The following is a 14384-nucleotide window of genomic DNA, read 5'->3' on the forward strand; positions in this document are numbered from 1 at the left end:
TTGGCCCGGGACTGGGACAGCTTGATCAACACTGTCGGGACCAGGAGAATGGGTGGAACAGCGTAGAGAAAGCGGTTCGATCAGTTGATCCACAGAGCATTCCCCACCGTCCCTGGTTAGGTAAAACCTGGAGGCGAAGTCTCAGCATTTGCTGTTTTCTGCGGTGGCAAACAGATCGATTTCTGGAGTGCCCCACCTTGCGAAGATTTCCCTTAACACCTCGTCGTTGAAGACCCACTCGTGATTTTCTTGAACGAGTCTGCTGAGTGCGTCTGCCTGAGCATTCTGCACACCTGGCAGATGAGTCGCCGTTATCGCCAGGTCCCTGGCCAGTAGCCATTTCCAGATCATCTGCGCTTCCCGAGACAGTGCACGCGATCTTGAGCTCCCCTGTTGTTGAGGTAATACATTGTTTTTGTGTTGTTTGTCTGTACAAGCAGGGAACTGGTTCGAAAAGATGGCTGGAAGGCTTTCAGCGCTAAATGAACCGCTCAGAGTTCCAGAAAGTTGATGTGATACGTGGTTTCCGTCTGGGACCACGTACCTTGTATCTGGAAGTGGTCTGAATGTGCTCCCCAGCCGTGTAGAGACGCATCTGTCACAATGGTCTGAGTCGGTATCTCTTTGTGGAACGGAATCCCTCTGAGAAGGTTATGAGGCGAGCGCTACCACTTCAGGGACTAGACGGCATGTTGAGACAGTCTGATCCTGTCCTCCCAACTCCCTTGTTTCTGGTCCCACCGATCCTTCAGACATTCCCGCAGAGGCCGCATGTGGAGGCGTGCATGTGGAGTGAGAAAGATACAAGAGGCCATGGAACCCAGAAGAGAAGACACAGTCCTCACTGTCGGCGAGGGAACAGACATGAGACTTCTGAAGGATTGATAAGCGTCGCTCCTCCGAAGGACACACGCTTGCCTTGAGTGTATCGATGGAGGCTTCCAGGTACTGCAGACACTGAACAGGAGTCGGGACAGACTTCAACAGATTGATGTGAATGCCCAAACGATTCAACAGAACGGCCGTCCTGTTGAAATGCAGCTACGCTTCCTGAAACTTGGCGGCTTTGATCAGCCAGTCGTCCAGGTACGAATAGACAAACACCTTGTTCTTCCTCAGGTGCGCTGCAACCACCGCCATGACTTTGAAAAAGTCCTGGGCGCAGACTTCAGGCCGAATGGAAGCACTGTATACTGGTAATGATTGGTGGGGAGGGACCGCAGGAACTTCCGATGCTTCCTTGCAATGGTCACATGGAAGTACGCGTCTAGCAGATCTATGGCGTATAGCCAGTCCCTCTGATGCAGCTGAGGATAAATCTAGTGCAGGGACAACATGCAGAACTTTTCTCTGCAAATCCATTTGTGCGCTTGTCGCAAATCGAGAATAGGCCTGAATTAGTTTTTGTCCTTTTTGCATACGAGAAAGAACCTGGAGTATAGACCTTTTCCCCTTTGAGGAGGAGGAACCAATTCTATTGCCCTTTTTCATAACAGGGTATCGGCCTCCACTTGAAGTTCGCACAACAGGTATTGTAAGCGAACTGGTGGAATCGATGGAGGAGGGCTGGTGAAACGTAGACAGTATCCATTGTGAACAATATTCAGCACCCACTTGTCCCGAGTTATCTTTTTCCACTCTACCAGGTAATTTTGAATGCTTCCCCCCCCAACGGTCACAGAAGAGGGGGAAGTAACCACTCAGGGCTTAGAACCAGCAGGGGCCTTGTTCCCCGATGTTGACTGCTAGCTACCCCTGCCTCGTGGACGTCTCTGAAGGTTGCCGCTGAAACTGCTGCTGTTGTTGCTACTGTCCAGCCTGACGGCCCTGTCCGTGTTGGAACCGCTGAGAGGAGTACAGCCATTGGTAGGGACGGAAACTCATATGCTGCTACTTAGGCTTTTCCAAGCCAACAGCCTTAAGGGTCTCGACTTTAGCTTTCATCCGAGCCATCTCCTCGTCCGCATGGGAACCAAAGAGGGTGGAACCCGAGAACGTGAGGTTAGCGATGCGCTGATGGGCCTCCAGTTTCAAGGAGCTGAGACGCAATCATGAATGGCGTTGCAGTCTCACACCATGACAATATCCATGAGCTGTAAGAAGGTGTCTGCAGCCGCACTGATAATCTGATTAGGTACCATCAGACCCTCATTGAGAACCTCCTGGAAATCCTCACGCTTGTCTCTAGGCAGGAGTTCCATGAACTGTTGAAGAGACTCCCACAAGAAGAAGTCCTACCGACCCAGCAGGGCAGTAGAGCTCACCGCCTTCATCGAAGTGGCTGCAGTGTTGCAGACCTTCCTCCCGGCGCAGAATCAAGCCTACGGCTTTTCTTGTCTGGTGGACAGCGTGCTGCTTCATCGCTGCCACCACTATGACTGAATACGGGGTGGGTTCCGCCCGAAGAAATGCGGGGTCTGAGTCCGGGGGAGGTATTTCTTCTGGAGCCTCGAGGGTGCAGATTTCACCGGGGCAGGCGCCAGGAACAATTGCATTGCTGGTTCCTCCAACCCGGGTACCAAAGGAAGCGGAGGACGAGGGGCTTGCTTCCGCCGTAGCGTCTCAAAGATCACTGATGTAGTAGGGGCAGGCACGGACAGTGCAATGACCAGTTTCGCCGCTCCCCTCACAAGAACCTCCTGAAATGTGGTAATGTCATCGACAGGTGACACTCTCGGAGGTGGGGAATCCGACAGAATAGGCGAGTATCTTTCTTCACTAGAGGACTCCATGTCTCTAGTATATCTGGAACGTGACCTCTCGTGAGGACTATGCCGGAGAGATCTGGTAGAATACCGGTGCCGGCTGCGAGAGCGATGTCTTGGCCAGGATCGAGATCTTGGCCTTCTTGGTTCCGCTGGAATCACTGGCACAGGTGGAGCCACCAGTGGCCGAGGAAGAGGCTGAGGCGGAGGAGGTGGTGGTGGAGAATGTGGAGGTGGAGGAGTCGGAGGACGAAGAGGAGGAGGAGGCGGAGGAGGAGTAGGCGTCCTAGGCCACAGTAGCAACCGACGAGGAGCCACAGGTGGAGCTGGTTCCGGTGACCTTGTTGGAGAATAGGTCCTGGAATACTCTTGAGTCAGAGGTGGAAATTACTATCCTCCGCTTGTGGGCAGGCCTCGAAGAGAAAGCTCTGGAAGCGGTGCCCCTTGATGGCGAACGTCTATGTTGTCGCGATCTTGAACTCCCAGAAGAGGAAAGGCTGACCACAGAGGGTTACAGATCTCTCTACGTCGAGCACGATGATACTTCCTCGACGTCTACTTTCTACGTTACGTCGAACTTTTCCTCGACGTCAACTTGCTGCGCAACGTCGATCTTCTCTTCGACAGCAACCTGCACATCGACGGCGAACAGCAGTGTCGCCTCTACGGCGAGCGCAGATATCTCCTGGGCCCAGATTGATGGCAATTATGTGTCGACGTAGTCGGATGTCCTCGACGTCGACCGCGTCCAAGGTCTTGACATTCTTCCCCTCGACGCTGAGCTTTGACGTTGTTTAGACCCAGAGCCCCAGGTTGACGGGGAGCATATCATCGTCATACCTGGTTTGGACTTTGTTGCCTTAGACGTCGACCGGTACCGGCGTCGTTTCTGAGCCATTTTTCTACTGGGGAGCCCCCCAGAGGCCAACGCACGGGTTGTGGAAGAGGAAAGGCTCTCTCCATGTACAGATGTTCCACCTGTAGCCTGTTGTCTTCTCTGCTCCAGTCCTTGAAGGTGAATCTTCTTCCTGTCACGCAGGGTCCTCCTGGAGAAGGATTTACAGATGACACAGAAGTCAGGAACATGAGATGTAGGAAGACAGAGTATACAAACTCTGTTAGAGTCTGACTTGGCCTTCTTCTTGCCACATTCTGGGCACTTGTCAAACAAAGATGGCATTTTAACAAGAAAAATGTGGGTTAACTGTCCCATAAAGACTGCGAAAGGAAGGTAAAGGCGAAGACGTCAAGTGAAACACTCAAACTAATATTAAAGCTCAAAAATGTGAAGATATACCACAAAAGGTAGAGCTCAATGCTCCAGGGTCTTGCTAGCAGGAGCCAGAAAAAAGAACTGAAAGTAACTGTGCATCATGGGATACAGAGGGTCTCTGGAGGGTTCCTTAAAGACACGGTATCCAATTACAGACACACAATGGCAGCCTATGGGGCTTGTATGTCCAACCCTTCATCTCTATCATGAAAAAAAGGGTCTTTGTGAAGGGGAGTTTCTCTACGTGTGAAACTTAGCAAAATGATTAAATTTAATTGTTAGCTGGCTATCTTTTTCACTTCAGGATGAAATACTGGCCAGTGTAGCCATGTTGGTTTCAGGCTGCATTATTAGTCTTTATTTTCTCTTAAGTGTCCATGAAGGATTGCAGAAGAGAACAACTTAAGAGACTATTTCTATTGAAGTGCTCCGGATCCAAGCACATGGGCGGGACTATTCACATGATTATGACTATACACAGAGATCCCCTACTACATGGTATAGTCTGACCATACCTCCCTTCCAGTCAGTGAATTAGATTTACAACTACCACCTAGATGTCAAGGCCATTGCAAGATAGGGGTAAGCTAGCTCATTAGGACATTGTACTGTTATCATTGAATCATGTGACCGGATACTGGCCGGGCTAACGTGGCCTTTGGATGTTGAGGTTGATAAAAATAATCCTGTTAATTTGTGTAACAGTAATGAATTCTTGCAGTACTTAGATAGGTCAGCCATAAAGTCGCTTTTAATAGTATTGTATTACTTTTTACCACTATTGTTCTTATGGTTCGCAGGAGGCTTAGAGACCGTGCACGTGCAAAGTGTCTCTTTGGTGCCCTTGGAAGGTTGCAGTTTCAGAATCTGAGTAATGCAAATTTACTTCTTTACTATCTCAGGGGTGGGGAGGGGAGTGAGAATGAGTGAGTGACCATGGAGGGGATTGCTGATGTGTTGTGTGCTGTATTCTAAATCACAAAATGCTTACTATACAGATGCACTTCCGCGCCTAGGAGTGCAGTTGGTGGCGTGCTGTGCTTTACAATTCAGTGAATTGAAACAAGCGTTTTCCGCAGCCTGTTTTATTAGTAATCAGAAAGCTTGTTATGGCGTGTTCCTGTATTTTGTAAATATCAGGGGTGGGGAAGGGGTGATATTGTGTGAGTGACGGGAAGCTGAAATGAAGCGGTCACTTGACCTTGCAAGACAATGGAAACCATTGAGGGTATTGCAGAGTTTCTCGCGCTCTACCCAAGACTGCTCTCCTGGTAATTGAAAAAACATGATGTGGCTTGAAAAACAAGATAAGAACATGATTATGATAAGACATGACCGCGCTTAGAGACCCCTGTGGTTATAACGCGCCATACAAATTAAATAAATAAATAAATAAATAAATAAATACATTTACAGGCCTATACCATTACGGTTGGAGAAGCACAGGGCAAGCAACCACGGGACGCAGGAGGGAGCAGTCAATAGCGGAAGGAGGATGATTGGAGGAAGCGCTAAGAAAGAATTTGAAGTATGAGAGCAATTTCATGACGTTCTGAGAAGCACAGGACCAGCAGACATGTGGCGTGGAAGTAGAAAGCGACAGCGGGAGGAGGGTGATTTGGAAAGGGACACGAAATGAGATACAAACATGATTTACAGGTCTGTTTACAGAAACGGTGCGGTGCTCAAAGTGAGTGAAAACACGATCGCTCCTGAGGTAGACTCTTAAAGAAAGAAGAAGTTCCTAAAATGGTCATCAAATGGGAGGAGTGGATGGATAGTAGTAATTGCTCCAAGCTCTCTGGGAGGGCTAAACACAGGAAGAGGCATGATGCATGCATGTCATGGACAAATGGGGAGAAAGATTAGGTGAGCCACGATGGAGCAAGCAAATGGGAAGCCTATGGGAAGGCTGAAGCCCACAAAGTACATATAACATGTCACTTTCGAGACAGCACATGCACTGTTAGAGCCAAGACATAAAAAGAACTCCCTCAGCACCTTTGGGTTCATAGCACAGCAGGCTTCACAAGTCTTGTAGTCATGGTCGGTCTCCAAGAGACAAAGGCAAACTGGATAAGGGATCCATCACAGACAGGTTTCTTGAACCACAGGCCTGAAACCCCACCCAAATATCGAAAAAAGTCAGTCCAAAATTGACTGGCGGTAGCTCTCTTCGGAACTACACTGGCTGGTGCGGTGAGTAAAGAACAGATGTCAGCATGCTGGGTTGGCGCCTACATAGAACCTGCTCACAACACTTCTGGCACAGACGACACTAAGCTAAACTACACAACCTACCAGCACACAGCGGTACAGTTTGAAAAGCTACAGGATCCAGCCTGACGCATGGGGAATATTCTACGGTATCTGGAGCTAGAAGTCTCTATCAGATATCATGGTTAAAGATGAAGCCTGTTGCATAGAGAATTTACAGAATGACATAGGCCAATTAATTGAAGTTGGTGGATAGATTTTTGATTAGCCCTAAATATAAAAAGAAACATTGTGATCAGACATCCAAAACGTCATATCACAACATACTATAACAATCCAAGCAAATAAGCCCAAAGTTTTACAAGGGCAGAATAGTAGCAGTTAATGACTATACAATTATTAGTAGCACAGCCCTTTAACATCAGAGATAAATAAACATAAATCAAACCTTTAGGAGAAATAATAAATATAACAACTATGTGACACACAATCAATGCTAAATAGGAAACAAAATGAAAGGAGCGTGACATGGATTGCTATCCTTTGGAGAGAAGAATTAAACTGCTACAAAAATTGTGAAGCAAGCAAACGTCCCATAAAAGAAGAAAAACACAACAGACTTGAAACAGAAAAAAAATCTAGAGGAAGACACAGTGGTATCAAAAGGTCCTACTCCAATAGGCCGATAAACAAAATGACGCAAAATTATTTTTCTAGTCCTGGGTTCCAAGAGATGCAGTAGGCTTCACTGTCCCGGCACATAAGGCTTAAAAGGAGTAGTCCTCTTTTTTCCTCTGGGTACCAGTTTTTAACTAGTTTAACATCCTTGATACAGATACCAAAAATAAAGTCCTGGTACTGTGAATTTCCTGTGCAGGATACCCACCAACTAACTAACACGACTGAGGAACTTGTGTTTTAATTTCATTCCTTTCAAACAGTAGGGCAAAGCTTCTTAAGTGCCTTCTAGAATCCTTCCAACTTTTCAATACAATCTCATATTTTAAGAGATCCTTCATTTCAAACTATTTAAAACCATTTGAAAAGTACAATCCAGCCTACATTGGCTTTACTTTTCACAATTGCACTCTATCCCACCTTGAATTTTCCAAGCAACCCTTACAGTTTTTGTAGATACTTCTAGTCAACAAGCACCTTCTTTCTTTTCTATTTTCACCTTCTTTGATTCACAAATTGTCTTGACTGTTGCAATTCTATTAATTTTACTCCTTACCTTCCCGTTATAATAGATCTAATGCGGAGCCTTGTTACCACAAAAGGTAGGTAATACTGTGGTTTGCTATTTTTTTTTTGTTCTTTCTAAATTTAAGGCTGTCTAAGTACAGTAATTATAAGTAGGCATCTTCTCAGTCACAAATGAGTATGTTGTCCTCACAGGAGGCAAGGCCTTTAAGCCTCACAACTTTGTAAATTTTGTGTGGAGGCAAACCTGCAGACATCAGGCTCCACCCAAATATATACGTCTCTTCAACCTGGAGCTGGCTCTGATGCTAGTTAGTATGAGTATTAGTAAAACATACAACATTGCTGATAAATCACTGGAGTTGGAACCAAGGCTTCTAGAAGAGAGATCAGATTAAATGCCTACACACAAACTCTTCAAAGCTAAATTGTAGATCGAGGCCGATCACAAATCCCATACCTGTGAGTACTATGGATCCACAAGTCATTAAAATAACTTTCTACCAGAAACATGAGAATATTAGGGGAGCTTAAGACCCTGAATGCAGGTTTCTGATGTCCACATCTATTAGCAACAAGGGGTGGTGATGGACAGAGTTTCTGAATTAAGCAGAATACTCTCACCCAGTCAAGAGATCAGGGTTAGATCCAACACTATAGGTGTGGCAGGGTATACTCAGACATGAGTCCCTTTCTCACTGCACCATCAGGATTCAAGCAAGCCGGGCCGAAGACGGCTGAAATGCCAGAAACCGGTCCCCGGTAGCTTGTCTCCTTTCTGGTGAAGAATTGGCTTGGTAGTTTAGTCTGCCCTGTTCCCATGATGCACTGGGCCAGGGACAGACTGATTTGCATATAGCCAGGTTCTGAGCTGGGATGGTGCAGTGAGATAAATAACGGTGATGGATCAAGCCCTGATCTTTGGACTGGGTAAGAGTGGTCTGCTTAATTCAGACACTCTGTTCATCACCACCCCCTTTTCTGAATCGTTTTTGGCCACTATAGGTGTGGCAGGGTATACTCAAACATGAGTCCCTTTCTCACTGCACCATCAGGATTCAAGCAAGCCGGGCCGAAGACGGCTGAAATGCCAGAAACCGGTCCCCGGTAGCTTGTCTCCTTTCTGGTGAAGAATTGGCTTGGTAGTTTAGTCTGCCCTGTTCCCATGATGCACTGGGCCAGGGACAGACTGATTTGCATATAGCCAGGTTCTGAGCTGGGATGGTGCAGTGAGATAAATAATGGTGATGGATCAAGCCCTGATCTTTGGACTGGGTAAGAGTGGTCTGCTTAATTCAGACACTCTGTTCATCACCACCCTCTTTTCTGAATCACATCTATTAGCAGACATTCATAGATGTAGGAAGACGCACAAATTAGTGAAATCTCAACTGAAAGAAGACCAGAGGGTTTCTTCAGGTTACACTTTTTGGTAGGGACGATGTGTGCAACTGATGTGAACGGAAGACTTCACATCGGCTGCCACACTACGTTTATGTTGAGACCAACTATAAGCATTTGCTTGCCATGTCACGAAAAAGAGCAAGGTGCCACACTATTTATCACAAGAGAACATTTTTCATATTCTTAAAGATGGTCTCCTCTTTCACAGTGAATACTCCATTTTGTAGTTTTGCAGGAGTGAGCTGTGTACACAATTTGAAGTACATTAAGCAGGCTAAAACAGCAAGTAGAATGGCCACTTCTGCCAGTAAATTTGTTCCAGCAAGAGACAAAATGCAGAGGTTGATTTTAACAAATATACTGAAAACGTAGGAAAACAATAGCAATTTTCAAATCTCAATACTACTTCAAAGTCAAAACGAATGGCCTGACAAGGGTGAAAACTACAAAAAAATATGAAAATGCAGCTGAAATGTAAAACGATCTGGCACAGCCTTACAGTGGTAAACATAAAAAAAAGAGTTACAGATGTTAGAATTTGTAGAGTTAAGCTTTCTGAATGAACACACTGAGGAGTTAACTTGAAGAGATTGAAATTAGGGCTTGGGGAAGTGTGGACATTAAGAAACTAGGAGAAACCCTGAGGCGCTCAATGCGCCCTCTCCCCCTAGGAATGGAAGAGGCCACATCAGCCTATACACAATGGCTAGATGCAACTTGTAACTCTTTAGCTCAGGTAAATAAGTGGACCCCCAAACGAGCTCAACCTTCAGCACCCTCGTATTCTGAGGAACTTAGAGCTAAAAAAAACTGGCCTGCGAGCATTTAGAACGGGCTTGGCGCAGAAGGTATGCAAGTGCTGACAAGGAAACATATAGACACAGCATCACCATCTATAAACAGCTATTATTAGAAGTCAAAAGAAAGTTGTTCACAATGCAAATAGCATTAGCAAAATCTAACTCAAAATAACTTTTTAAAACAATAAACTTGCCACTCCTAATGTCCCCAAGCGCTTGAGCAGCCCTGAACTCTGCGACAAACTGGCTGACTTTTTTAAAACAAAAAGTAGAAATAATTTTCTCCTCGTTCACCCTAGTTGACAAAAGAGTAAAAGTGTGGCCGTTCATGCATGGACTTGACAGTCCCTGCCCTCTACTGGTTTTAGAACAATTTGCACCCCTTGAAATACCAGAAACGATCAAACTTCTGAATTCTATTCGTTCTGGAGCCCCCACTGATCCTTGACCATCAAACATAAAATCAAACAAATCCCAGAAGTTATCGGGACAGCACTTACACCCCTGCTGAATGCCATATTTAGCTCAGGCATATTTCCCAATAAGTGGAAGAAGGCCTCTGTCCTTCCTTTGTTGAAGAAACAGACATAGGACCCAAAAGACCCCAACAATTATAGGCTTCCACTCCCTGCCAAAATTTTGGAAAAAGTTATGAATATTCAACTCAGTGCGTTCCTTCTATCAAAAAACACCCTTGACCCGTCTCAATACTGGTTTAGAGCAGATCATAGCACTGAGATGGCTCTAATAAAATCCACTGAGGAAATCAGAGAGGCCGTGGACAAGGGAGTCAATGCCATACTGATCCTGTTGGATCTGTCTGCGGCCTTCGACACGGTCCATCAGGAAGGGCTGCTGGACCGGCAGTCTGACGTAGGAATAGAAGGATGAGCATGGAAACTCCTGCAATCATTTCTATTTGATAGATTGCAAACGGTGGGCCGGACAGTAATATGTCAAAGCCATTTTCCCTCCCATGTGTGTGTGTGTGTGTGTGTGGGGGGGGGACAGGGCTAGTTGCTTATTCCGACACTTTTTAATATCTATGTGGCACCCCTGGCAAGAGTCATTAGATCCTTTGGCTTCCAACTCACCTCCTATGCTGACAACACTCAAATAGTGTTGTCATTGACAGAGGGGGTGGAAAAAGAAACAGGGGGCACGTTTCCACAATTGTATGGGTGCCATCTCTGGATGGATGTACTCCAATTGTCTACAACTAAACTCTAGCAAGACCAAGGTCATAAAGTTTGGAAATAATCCACTTATGTGGACACCCGAATGGTGGCCGGAAGACCTGGGACACTGCCCCTTACCCACTAGAAAAGCAAAGAGCCTCAGGATGCTGGTGGTTAATAAGCACAACATGGGTGACCAAATAAGTATGACTTTGGCCTGCTTTTTAGCACTCAGAATCATAGGAAAATCAAATTTTTTCTTACTGAAAACAGCCTTAAGACAGTGGTAACAGCCCTTATAATGTCACGCCTTGACTATTGCAATAGCTTATATATTAATGCCCAAAAACAACATATTAATCGGCTTCAACTTTCCCAAAATGCTGCGGCCAGCATGCATTTCAGGGACTCCGAATTTTGTCTCTGTAAAGGAGGAACTTTGGTAACTTCATTTCTCCCGGTCAAACAAAGAGTACATTTAAAAGCGCTGTGTATAGTCCTTAAAGCCATCAATGGAGTAGGACCTGATTTTCTAAAGCGTAAATTTCAGTGGTACGACCCTGGAAGAATGTTACGCCCAACAGGAGCTACAGAAGCTCTAGTCCCCTCATTCAAAAAAGTTAATTGGGGAGGCAGGAACTTTATCACCTGTGCCTCTAGAGCTTGGAACGATCTCCCTTTTAATGTCAGAAATGCCCTGGATCTCCTCTCCTTTCGAAAAGGGCTCAAAACATGGCTTTTTTCCCCAGTAGCACACATCCTAACGTTCTCCAGCAGACAGTGCTTAGCGCCAGGAAACCCCTAGGTAACCGTGCGCTCTATAAGTGAGATTAACGCACAAGTTACTACTTGTGTAACGATATATCTGTAAGAGACATTAGTTAGTGATAGATTCCTTACCTTAGAATATCCCCAGGCGTCAGACTGGATCCGGAAAGTTTTGCGTAGTAGTACCCTTGCGCGTCGGCAGGCGTCGTCTGCGGCTCCGCGTCCGTCGTAGGCGTCGTGGGCGCCGTGATGACGTCGTCGGAGTACTTAGACGCCGCCTACGCGTGCTGACGTCAGTTCTTAGCCACAGCTTTTCCGCGCCAGAAGCGCAGAGCCATGACAAAAACCGACACTGGTGCCAAGAAACTAGGGCCCTGAAAGGGGATGACCTTAACCCTAGATATCAGTTCGCAGAACGGGTAGGATGGGTGGGTCGGTAAGGAATCTATCACTAACTAATGTCTCTTACAGATATATCGTTACACAAGTAGTAACTTGTGCATCTGAAAGAGACACGTTAGTGATAGATTCCTTACCTTAGAATAGATACCCCAGCAATACCATCCCCGTGGCGGTGGGTCTGCGAACCAATATTTACACCAGAAAGTCCTGGAGAACGGAGCGGCCAAAGTAGCCGTCTCTCCGGACTTGACTGTCCAGGCAATAGTGCCTAGCAAACGTGTGCAACGAGGCCCACGTAGCTGCCTGGCAAATGTCCTGCAAGGGCACACCTCGGCCCAAGGCAGTTGTAGTGGCCGTGGCTCGAGTGGAATGAGCCCGCAGCCCAACAGGTGGTTCCTTCTTAGCCAAGGAGTAACACGCCTGAATGCACATGATAATCCATCGAGAGATGGTCCTCTTGTGCACCGCTTTCCCTTTCTTAGCGCCCGCGTACCCAACAAAGAGTTGATCATCCACCCGGAACTGGCGTGTGCAATCCAGATAGAACGAGAGCGCATGTTTTGGGTCCAGACGGTGGAGCCTCTCCTCCTCTCTCGAGGGGTGCGGAGGCGGAAAGAAGGTGGGCAATGTGATGGACTGCCCAATGTGGAAGGCCGTGACCACCTTTGGCAAGAAGGAGGGCCTAGTCCTCAAAACAACCTTGTCCGGATGGACTGAAAGGAAAGGAGGCTTACAAGAGAGGGCCTGGAGCTCACTCACTCTCCTGGCAGAGGTGATGGCCACCAGGAAGGCAGTCTTCAAAGAAAGAAGGCGAAGTGGACAGTTATGAAGTGGCTCAAAGGGAGCGCACATCAGAAATGTTAGAACCAGGTTCAAGTCCCACTGAGGCATCACGAAAGGAACAGGAGGAAAGGTATGAGTGATGCCTTTCAGAAATCTGTTTACTATAGGGGACTTGAACAAAGAAGGTTGGTCAGGCAGCCTCAGAAAGGCTGAAAGAGCCGAAAGATAGCCCTTGATAGTGCCCAGAGCAGAGCCCTGCTGGGCAAGAGAAAGAAGGAAGAGAAGAACCTCAGCGAGAGGGGCATTGAGGGGATCCACAGCCTTTGCTGTGCACCATGCCACAAATCTGTTCCACCTGCAGGCGTATACCGTTTTCGTGGAGGGACGCCTGGCTGCCAGAATGATGTTGCAAACTTCAGGAGGCAAGTCAAATGGCCTCAACTGTTGCCGCTCAATCTCCAAGCATGGAGGTGGAGACTGGACAGGTTCGGGTGGAGGACCGTCCCCTGCTGCTGCGACAGAAGGTCCTCCTGAAGAGGCAGACGAATCGGGGGATCGACTGACATGCTGAGTAGCTCGGGATACCAGTACCTTCGAGCCCAGTCCGGAGCCACAAGGATGACTTGTGCCCGGTCGTGCTTGATCTTCTTCAGCACTCTGGGCAGAAGAGGTATAGGCGGAAAGGCGTACAACAGACCACAGCTCCACTCGCGACGAAAAGCGTCGCCGAGCGAGTGCCGCCTCGGAAATTCCAACGCGCAGAACTGATGACATTGCGCGTTCTCTTCGGTGGCGAATAGATCTAACCAAGGCTCTCCCCATCGCAGAAAGAGGCCTTGCGCCGCGTCAGAGTTCAGACGCCATTCGTGATCCATCGAGCACCGATGGCTGAGTTCGTCCGCCCTGGCGTTCATGGAACCTGCCAGGTGTTGAACCACCAGAGTCACGCCCTGATGTTCCAGCCATTGCCAGAGACGCAGTCCACGACCCCACTCCGCCTTGTTTGTTGCAGTACCACATGGCGGTGGTGTTGTCGGTGAACACCTGCACTGCACTCCCTCGGACAGACGGGAGGAATGCTTTCAGTGCCAGACGAATCGCCCGCAGCTCCAACAGGTTGATATGGAGCCGGGACTCCGCTGGAGACCAGAGTCCTCTGATTTCCGCCTCTTCCAAGTGGCCTCCCCAGCCCTGGAGGGACGCGTCCGTCACAACTACGTGCTCCGGGTGGGGAAGGGAGAGGGATCTGCCGTTGACCCAATCGCGGTCCGTGAGCCACCACTGCAGCTGTCTCGCAGTGCACTCTGTGATCAGGACATGGTCGGACAGGTTGCCCCGGTGCTGGGCCCACTGAAACTTCAGGTCCCACTGCAGAGCCCGCATCCGCCACCGTGCGTGATGCACCAGAAGGATGCAGGAGGCCATCAGCCCCAGAAGCCGCAGCGTCAACCTGACCGAAACCCGGGATAACGGCCGAAAGACCGGAATCAGAGCCTGTATATCCCGGACCCGCTGTTCGGGCGGGTAAACCCGAAACTGCGCCGAGTCGAGAACCGCTCCGATGAAAAGGAGCTTCTGAGAGGGGCACAGGTGTGACTTCGGCACATTGATGGAAAATCCCAGCTGGTGCAGGAGATCCGCCGTAGTCTGG

This window comes from Lissotriton vulgaris, chromosome 2_1 (assembly GCF_964263255.1).
Source record: "Lissotriton vulgaris chromosome 2_1, aLisVul1.2, whole genome shotgun sequence".
NCBI classification, from domain to species: domain Eukaryota; kingdom Metazoa; phylum Chordata; class Amphibia; order Caudata; family Salamandridae; genus Lissotriton; species Lissotriton vulgaris.